Source organism: Triticum dicoccoides, chromosome 1B (assembly GCF_002162155.2).
Source record: "Triticum dicoccoides isolate Atlit2015 ecotype Zavitan chromosome 1B, WEW_v2.0, whole genome shotgun sequence".
Lineage (NCBI taxonomy): Eukaryota > Viridiplantae > Streptophyta > Magnoliopsida > Poales > Poaceae > Triticum > Triticum dicoccoides.
In genome coordinates, this window is record NC_041381.1 from 472,609,491 (window position 1) to 472,618,206 (window position 8,716).

Sequence of the window (8,716 nt, forward strand, 5' to 3'; positions counted from 1 at the left end):
TGGCACGCTCGAGCAGGCTAGGCAGCGAGCACGCGTGCAACAGAGCGCTCGGCGGCACTCAGAGCACGTGTTTTGCATGCCAGCACGCCTGGACGAACGCGGTCAATGCGTGAACTATGACATCAGGCCAACCTAAGTGCAAACTTCATGTCTGGCATGTAGTCCTTGGTAGTTTTGACTGTTACCATGATTAGGTTGGGTTCCAGGTGCAGTAGAAATGAATTTGTACTCCAAGTAAGTTTCTGGACAGTAACTTTGGAGGTTTACTATGGTCAAACCACTGGGAGTTGAGGGCTGGGCTTTGGAGGCTAGCCAACACTTACTAAGGTAAAGATGCACAAGAAAGACCAGCTACAATGTAGCTAGTAAAATGGTAGTTGTTGTAGAAACTACCATTTCTGTCCCGAAATGAAAATATTTTCTGTAGCCAAAATATACCAAAGAGTGGTGAAATATTTTTGCTCAGAAAGGTGCCCTAGGGTTCAAAGAATAACTGGGATTTTTCTCAGGATTTTAGGGGCAAGAAAAATTAGGGTTGCTTTGGAGCACAAAGGGCTAGCTAGGGTTTAGGAGGGCAAAATGAATATTTTTCACTTAAGAAAAATATTCCAAGTGATATTTTGAGATGAACCAAAGATGGAGTGATGGTTTGAGAAGGAGTTGAAGCACTTGGGTGAAAGTCAAGGGGTACCCAAGTTGTTAAGTCCAAATGAAATGATTCAAAAACTCCAAACTCAAATCCAAATCAACTGAAAACCAGGCAAAGAAGAAAGGGCAAAAACCAGGCTGTCACAAACCTCCCCCACTTTGAATGAATCTCGTCCTCAAGATTCGGTTGCTTGGGAAAACCGTGCCCTTAGAAATTCTTCCGATTCCCTTGTTGATTCTGACTCTGCGTGATGCTTCCATTGGACTTCGTAAAATTTCCTTGCTTTACTGCGAGTGACTCTTTCCATCTGATCCAAAATTTTCACTGGCCTCTCTTCATATGTTAAATCCTTTGCCAGCTCTATTTCTATCAAATCAGTCTTTTTCTCAGGCGGCGATATGCATCACCGTAATTGTGAAACATGGAACACATTGTGCATGTCCGACAATTCCAGGGGTAACTCCAACTGATATGCAACCGTACCCACTCGTGTCATAACGGGAAATGGACCAATAGATCTGGGTGCCAATTTTCCACGAGTCTGAAATCTCTTGATACCTTTCATAGGCGTGACTCGAAGGTATACATGTTCTCCGGGTTCAAAACTGATCTGTTGGTGCTTTGCATCATAATAACTTTTTTGTCGAGATTTGGCCAACTGCAATCTGTCTCTGATTTCCTTGACTTGCTTCTCGGCTTCCAGCATGAGATCCGTTTCGAAAATACGGCTATCTCCTGTTTGAGACCAATTTAAAGGAGTGCGGCACTTACGGCCATACAAAGCTTCATACGGTGACATCTTTAAACTGGTCTGGAAGCTATTGTTATAAGAGAACTCGACATATGGCAAACAGTCTTCCCATTTTGGTCCTTGGGCCAAAGCACAGGCTCATAGCATATCTTCAAGTATTTGATTTACCCGCTCTGTCTGTCCATCAATCTGACGATGATAAGCGGTACTGTATTTCAATTCTGTCCCCAAGGCTTGATGGAGACGGGACCAAAATGCGGAGGTAAAAAGTGAACCTCGGTCAGAAGTGATGGTTCTGGGGACTCCATGCAAACTGACTATTCGGGATACATACAGTTGTGCAAGATCATCTACTGGATATGAGGTTCTGATCGGGATGAAGTGGGCTACCTTGGTTAGTGTATCCACTATGACCCAGATTGCATCATTGCCACGTCGGGTCTTAGGTAGTCCTGTGATGAAATCCATATAGACATCATCGCATTTCCATTGTGACACTTGCAGTGGTTGGAGAAGTCCGGCTGGCTTTTGATGTTCTTCCTTCACTTTGTTGCATATGTCGCAACAGGCCACGAAATATGCAATGTCTTTCTTCATTCCATCCCACCAGAATATTTGTCGAAGGTCTTCGTACATTTTCGTACCTCCAAGGTGAATTGAATATGAGGAATCGTGGGCTTTTGACAGGATCTTCTGCTTAAAATGTGCTTGATTGGGCACACAAATCCCTCCCCGGAATCGGAGGGTACCGGACTGATCCTTCGAGAAATCAGAAGTCTGACTTGCTTCCATATGCTTGGCACGTTTCTACAGATTGGTGTCACCTGGCTGGGCCTTACGGATCTCTTCCTCAAGGGTGGGGGTAACTTCCAAAATATTAGCAAGGCCAGCCTCAACTATGACCAGGTTGAGCTGAGCAATCTCTTCTTTAAGTTCAGGAGGCAAAGATTCCAATATGGCATTTAAACTGACAGGCTTTCGACTGAGTGCATCGGCAACCATGTTGGCCTTACCCGGGTGGTAATTTATTCCAAGGTCATAATCCTTGACTAACTCAAGCCATCTTCGTTGACGGAGATTTAAATCTGGCTGAGTAAATATATACTTGAGACTGTTGTGATCGGTAAAAATTGGGCACCTCTTCCCGATGAGATAGTGTCTCCAAATTTTTAAAGCATGAACCACCGCGGTCAATTCCAAATCATGAGTAGGGTAATTTCCCTCGTGGGGTTGTAGCTGTCATGAGGCATAAGCTACTACCTTGCCGTCTTGCATAAGTATGCATCCAAGTCCTTGCCTGCAAGCGTCACAATACACATCAAAACTGCGGTAGATATCTGGAAGAGTCAATACCGGAGCAGTTGTCAGCCGTTTCTTTAACTTAGTGAAACTTTTCTCACAGTCCTCAGTCCATTCAAACTTCTTATCCTTTTTGAGTAGCTCTGTCATGGGATTAGCAATCTTGGAAAACCCTTCAATGAAATGACGGTAATATCCGGCTAATCCAAGAAAACTCCGGATCTCAGATACGGTTGTGGGTGGCAACCAATCGAGTACATCCTTTACTTTGCTTGGGTACATACCTTTGGCAGATAGCACATGTCCAAGGAATCCAACTTGCTTGAGCCAAAACTCACATTTACTGAATTTGGCATATAATTAATGCTCACGGAGTCGTTCTAACACTGCTCGGAGGTGTTCTTTATGCTCTTCTTCACTTCTTGAGTAAATAAGTATATCATCGATGAATACTACCACAAACTTATCAAGGAAGTCCATGAATACTTTATTTATCATGTGCATGAAGAAGGCAGGGGTGTTGGTGTTAGGACCCCGAACCAATGTCACACCAATCTAGCATGGAACACCTCATATCACTTTGCGGCCTCACGCACGGTATTCCCACGGGTGTCGCCTTACCAGGCCCGGGACCGTTTGTGCCTTTTGGCTCACATATATGATACTGTTGCTAGCATCCATATGACAAAGAACCCGGGCTGACTTAACTATTCGTGAACCCAAAGTGGCTCTAACTTACAGGGACAGGCATACATGACCCAACAACGAACATGTCAGTCAACAACGAGTGAATCCGGGCTGTAGCAGCTGGGCTAGCAGGACTCCAGAGAATCTGGGCTGTAGCAGGCTAACAGGACTCCGGTAGACACCACGTGACATTTCCCTGAAGGGATAGACACAGGAACGAAGAAGGACACATGCCGGCCAACCTAAGTGTTCCGGAGCAGTAGCAAGCTACCATGGCTCAGTGGAAGCACTAAGACACATTTCCCGGTAAGAGAGGCTACCAAGGATAAACAACTAGGTTGTTAGATCCCACACATACCAAGAATTTCAATAACATACACACAATATGCTCGATATGTGCAAATACAACATGGCATCACAACATGACTCTATGACTCAACTATTTTATCCAATAGGCTCCAAGGAGCGAGATATTAAAAACATGGGTCTCATGACCCAACATTCAGAGCATACAAGTCAAAGCACAAACGGAAGCTTACATGTCTGAGTACAGACATCTACAAATGAAAAAGGCTGAGAAGCCTGACTATCTACCAGATCCAGTCGAGGGCACAAGATCGTAGCTGAGGTAACAAGCTAAACGTCAAAGTCCACGCGAAACTACTAGTGAGATTGAAGTCTCTCTGCAAAAATGTAAAATAGGCAAATGTGAGTACAAATGTACCCAACAAGACTTACATCAGAACTAACTACATATGCATCATTATCAAGAAGGGGTTGGTGGGGTTTAACTACAGCAAGCCAGCTTTGACGCGGTGGCTATCCTGAACTACGACTGCAAGTAACTCTTTTGAGGTGGCGCACATGAGTCCACATATTCACCATATCAATACACCACTATGGATCTGCTCCCGTCTCCCTACGAGAACGACATCCATAGCACTCACGCTTATCTTGCATATTTTAGAGTATCCACTTTCACTTGTCTATGAACTGTACAGGCAACCCAGAAGTCCTTTATCGCGGACACGGCTATTCGAATAGATGATGTTAACCCTGCAGGGGTGTACTTCTTCACACACGCTCTCATCACTTACCGCCATGTACACATTATGTATCTCGGCAACCTTCAAGCGGAACCCTGGCGAGGGTGTCGGCCACGACCTGACTAACCACACAAGTCTCTTGTCTAGGTTTATCGCCTATTTGGGTTCCATCCGCAAGGAGATCCGGCCGGGGTGTCGCTCACGGCCCCAAACAATGTGTGCAGGGTTCCCAAGCCCACCATCCAGGTGCCACTTGGTACACCGGGCCACTATGCCTAGTATGTCCCAAGCCCACCTGTACCGGGTGCCACTTGGTAGACTACTAACACTACCTACAAACACCAGAAACTAGTTGCAACTCCTGGACAGAGATCGAGTTGATTAATAAGTTGAGAGGGGTCGAGTTACCAGAACCTAATGTGTGGTAGTAACTGTTCATGGATCACAAACACATAACTCAGTTCATGAGGACGGTTTCAATGAGACAACCCACCATGTACTCCTACATGGCCTCTCATCGCTACCTTTACCAAATCATGTTCACACACTTAGCTCTCAACAGTAGGACATGTTCACCACATTCCAATTCATCCCTGATGAATCAGACTTGACACAACTCTAAGCAATAGCAGGCATGACAAACAAGCATGAATGAGTAGGCACATCAGGGCTCAAACAACTCCTACTCATGCTAGTGGGTTTCATCTATTTACTGTGGCAATGACAGGTCATGCAGAGGAAAGGGGTTCAACTACCACAACATGTAACAGTTGAATCGCTTTTATCCTAATGCAGTAAAAGAGAGCAGGAGCGAGAGAGTGGGATTGTGTTGGAATGAACAAAGGGGTTTTGCTTGCCTGGCACTTCTGAAGATAGTATAGTTCTTCATCGGTGTCATCGATCACATCGTCGGTACACGTCTACTGAGAGGGGACAAGCACCGACAAACAAAGAAGAAGCACAATCAATGCAATGCACAATATGATGCATGATCATGACATGTCAATATGTTGTGGTTTGATCTAATGCAACTAGCAGCAGGTTAAATGAAGTTGGTTTGAACCCAAGGTTCAAATTCAAACTCCATATGTGGATATTCAAATGCCATTCATATGATTTGTCCTAAACAGCAGCTATAAGTTGTTCTAACATGCATGAAAATGGTACATATGGATAGATTGGATTTTTCTGATCATTTTTCATATATAACTTATTTCATTCTGAGTTACGGTTGATTTTATATGAATTTTTGAAGTTTATAACATTTTCTGGAATTTTATGTATTATTTTAAATCCAGAAAATGGTTAACTGCGTCAGCATGGCATCACTATGACGTCAGCAGGTCAACTGTGGTTGACCAGGTCAAACCTGACAAGTGGGGTCCATTGGTCAGTGACCCAGTGTTGTTAGTGACACTGACAGGTAGGGTCGGGTCAACTGACACGTCAGCACAGTCAACTCTGACTGGTGGGTCCCGCGTTATTAAACTAATCTAAACAGAAATAAAACCTAGATTAGTTAGGGCGTGGGGCCCATGTGTCAGTGAGCTAGGGGTTAGTTAGGGCGTCATTAGTGCTAATGACAAAGCCACATCGGCCCTCATGGGAGTTTCGCCGGCGGCGACCAAAACTGCGGTGGAAGCTCGCCGGGGCTGCACTACTGGCGGTAGGTGGACGCGCGAAGGCCACGAGAAGATAGCCCGCACACGCGCACTTCTAGCTAGGTGCTCGTAAGGCCGCGGGGTTGCCAGAAATGACAGCCACTACCACGGAGGCGGCGGCCGGACTTCGGCCAATGACGGGTTGGTCGCTACGGGGCACTACAAGACGGGCGGCTGGGTGTTCGAAGCTCCTAGCAAAGTGCTGAGCATGATGGAGTGCTCAGACGCGAGCGGCCCTTGCTCTAGCCTCGGAGGCTTCATGGTCGGCGGCGAGGAGCTCTCGGTTCCGGTGCCTAGCGCGGCTAGGGGACGGGGACGAGCTCGGGGAGCAGGGGGAAAACAGCGAAGCTCACCGCGCATCGGATGGGGTCATCGACCAGCTCGGGGGCGCACGGGTGACGGCGAATCGGCGGTGGTCGAGGACGAAGACGAGCCTGTTGTCGGTGAAGCTAGGCATCCCGCGCTGCTCGGATCCGTGGAGAGGACGAGGACGACGTCTCGGGGCTCTTGGACACATCACGAGAGCAAGGGGGTGACTGTGGCCGCGGTAAACGGCGTTGGCAGCGACGAGCTCCGCTCGGTGGGAAGAGAGAGGGATCCAGGGGGGAAGTGAGGGTGAGGGAGAGAGCGAGGAGGGTCCAGGAGGTGTCGTGGCGTTGTCTGGGCACGTCGGGGCAGCGGCGGGAAGCAGGAGGTGGCGGGGCGTGTGCTCGCACACGGTGGCCACGCGCCTCTCATCCTCCTGGCAGGAGGTTGAGGGTGACTGGCATGGCGCTGTGGGCTAGGCCGCATAGTAGCAGGCCGGCCAGGCCGACAGGTAAGCGATGGGTAGGTCTTCTGCTCTTTTTTATTTTTCTTTTGTTTTGTTTTATTTAATTGCCACTGAATTCAAATTCAAACAAATTTGAAAACAGTGCCAAAACTCCCCTGGATAATTTTATGTCACTTAAAGGTCTACTCCACATATACATAAAATATCTCAAATATATTGATTATATAATATGAATATAACTCAAAATTCAAATAGAATATTGATTTAAAATCAGAGCCAAATAATTCCTTAGAAATGTTCCAAAATTTTGGTTTGATTTATAACTCTTGTCAAAATTGTCAGAACTATTTCTAGGGCATTTTGGATTTACTGATTGCAATTTTAGGTTTCTTGTCCCTTTATTAAAATGTTTTCTGAGGCTTTCACTTTCCTCAATTCAACTTTCAGAATATATACATGATGCACACATGAAGCTAGCCTAGAGCATTACCAGAAGCTAGGGATGTGACAGTTGGTGAGACCAAAAGACATAACTGTATATTCATAAACACTTTATCAGGTGGTGAACATAGTCTTAGGAATATCCTCCTTTTTAATTTTGAGCTGATAGTATCTAGTCCGTAAATCAATCTTGGAGAATACCCTGGCCCCATTGAGCTGACCAAACAGGTCATCAATTCTTCGCAGTGGATATTTGTTTTTGATTGTGACGTCATTGAGCTGACGGTAATCCACACACATGCGGAGGCTGCCATCTTTCTTGTCTACGAAGATAGCAGGTGATCCCCATGGTGAACAGCTAGGACGGATATATCCTTTCTGGAGCATTTCATCAAGCTGTTTCTTTAGCTCCACTAATTCTGATGAAGGCATTCGGTAATACTTCTTGTGTATTGGTGTGGTCCAGGGCACAAGATCTATTGCAAACTCAAGCTCTCGATCAGGTGGCATACCTGGCAGTTCTTCTGGAAATACATCAGGGAACTTGCTGACTACCGGAATTAATTCCAATTCATCCACTACTGTGGAGACCATTTCCTTTGAGGGTATGCTTCTGTGAGCATAAAGTTTTGTAGTCTGCCCTTCTTGGCTGGTCAAAGTGACTTCTCGGGTCGCACAATTTATGCGCACTTGATACTGAGTCAGCCAATTCATACCCAAGATAACATCCAACTTATCAGACTCAATAAGTATCAAAGAAGTTGGAAAACAGATTCCGTTGACATTGACTTCCAGATTGCGGCAGACTAGATTACTTTGGATTAGAGATCCCGGGGTTTGTACCAGCATATTCTTGCCCAAAAGCGAACAAGGAAAAAAAATTGGCCAACAAAACTCCGAGAAATAAAAGAGTGGGAAGCCCCAGAGTCAAACAAAATCACTGCAGGTATGTTATTAACAGAGAACATACCAATGACGACTTCGGGGTTCTCTTGGGCTTCATCAGCGGAGATGTGATGAACGTATCCCGTGATGTTGTGCTGGTTTGGGCATGCCTCAATACAATTGACTTGTGGCCTGAATATAGCATTCGTCCGGTTGTTCTAGGGACACTGTTTGGCATAATGTCCGGTTTGCCCACAACTGTAAGAAGAATTGCTGTGCAGACGCTCCTCTTGCATTGAGTTGGGTGCGACATTCTTGACCTGGGTGGTGGTCTTGTTAACATTTTGTTGCCAATTAGGCTTGTATTCTACCTGAGTCTGTTGCCAGGTACGAGCCTTATGCACTGGTTGTATTTCCTTCCTTGGCTCAAACTTGCGCTTGTGATCGTTGTTGGCAGACTTATTATCCGATACAAGCTTGTGCTCTCTTTCAGCAATGAAAGCCTTGTTCACCAGGGTTTGGAAG